The sequence below is a fragment of the Neovison vison genome, chromosome 9 (genome assembly GCF_020171115.1).
Source record: "Neovison vison isolate M4711 chromosome 9, ASM_NN_V1, whole genome shotgun sequence".
NCBI lineage: Eukaryota > Metazoa > Chordata > Mammalia > Carnivora > Mustelidae > Neogale > Neogale vison.
Window position 1 is genome coordinate 21,535,385 of NC_058099.1, and position 1,878 is coordinate 21,537,262.

Sequence of the window (1,878 nt, forward strand, 5' to 3'; positions counted from 1 at the left end):
TGTAATTGGAATAGAGAGTGAAGATTTCACAGTGAATAATGGCCAATCACCTCACTCCCTATTACTGTTCCTTCTGGCTTATGGTGCAAACTAATGGTTTGGAGTCCAAAAGTTTACTGCTTCTGTGACTTTGGAGTTCTGATTTTTTTTTTTTTTTCTGATCTGTAAAGTGAGGATGGTATCATCGGCTTGATCATCGGCTTTATATGCGTATTACAAATTTATTTAAAACACCAGCATAGGGGTACCTGGGTGGCTCAGCCCAGTAAACATCTGACTCTTGATTTCAGCTCAGGTCATGATCTCAGGGTTGTAGGACTGAGTTCTGCGTGTCAGGCTCCAAGGTCAGTGGGAAGTCTGCTTCGGATTCTCTCCCTCTCCCTCGATCCCTTTCCCCTCACTGCATACACACTGTCTCTCTAAAATAAAAAATAAAAAAATCTTCAAATCAAAACACAAACACCTGCATAATGCGTAGCCTGTATTAGGGACACAGTAAATGTTAGCTACCTTCCTGTAGAAATTAGTGAAGTCATAAAGCTACCGCCCTCATTGCTTATTACATGAGAAGAAATAATCATTGCTAATGTATGGTGGTCTCAAGGCAGCTGAGTCTAATAACATCACACCAAGGAAGGGATTTATTGTTCCATAGGTATGTATCAATAAGTATCGATACAAGTTGTCTCCAGGGAAGAGAACTGAGGAGTGCCTGAAGGGCAGGGATAAGAAAGAAACTTCACACTATATAACCTTTTGTGCTTTTTAAATTCTGAATCTTACAAATTATTTATCCACTATTAAAAATACAATTAAAGAAACAAAAGTCCTTGCCCTCCCCATTCCATATGGGGAAAGTAAAACATATGTATGAATGAAAACTCAGGAAAGTGTGGGGGTACACTCACCCAAGATGGGCACCTCTGGTGTCTTTAACTCAAAGATATCCATACTGAACCTCCAGCAATCATAGTGCAAATTTTCCCACCGTGGTGCTACTGGTGCCCATGGAGATTTCTGTTCTTGGGCTTCAACTCCAATAGCACAAGTCTCTGTATCCTCCTGTCTGACTCTCCAATTCTGGGGGCAGCCATTTGTGACCTCAGTTCTCTGCTGTCTCTCAAAAGACTTGAGCCTTCCGTTTCCTCAACTTACTTTTTGTCTGGACAGAGTGAGGACTTCCAAAGGCAACACATGCTGGCCCAGAAACACAGTCCAGAGCATTTGTTTTTGTTCTAAGATTTAGTTATTTATTTGAGCATGAGTGGGGGGTGGGCAGAAGGAGACAATCTTCAAGTAGACTTTCCTCTGAGCGTGGAGGCTGACTTGGGGTTCAATCCCACAACCCTGAGATCATGACCTGAGCCAAAATCAAGAGTCAGATGCTTAACTGAGTGAACATTTATTTTTAATTTTGATAACACTTATCTTTTTTTCCTTTACAGTTACTGATTTTCGTGTCTCACCTAAGAAACCTTTGCCTAGGTCAGGGTCGTGAAATCTTTCTCCCATATTTCATTCAGTTTTAGATGTTATGTTAGATCCGTGACAGAGCATAGAATAGGGGATTGAGATTGACAGCAAAGGAGCAAGAGAGAATTTTCTGGGGTCATTTCAGTGTTGGAGTGGGGATGACATAAGGGGAGGTATTTGTCAGAACTCATAAAGTGGTATGTTTAAATGTGCATCTTATTATATGTAAATTATACCTCAACACACTTAATTTTTAAAAAGAAGAGAAAATATGTCCAGTACAAAAAACATAGGCCACAAGACAGGAGCTTTCCAGCTACCAAACTACCACAGACTCCTGACTTACTCAGAGGGAGAGAGACAGACAATAATCAACCAAGGTAAGGCCGAAGTCTGTGAGATCCA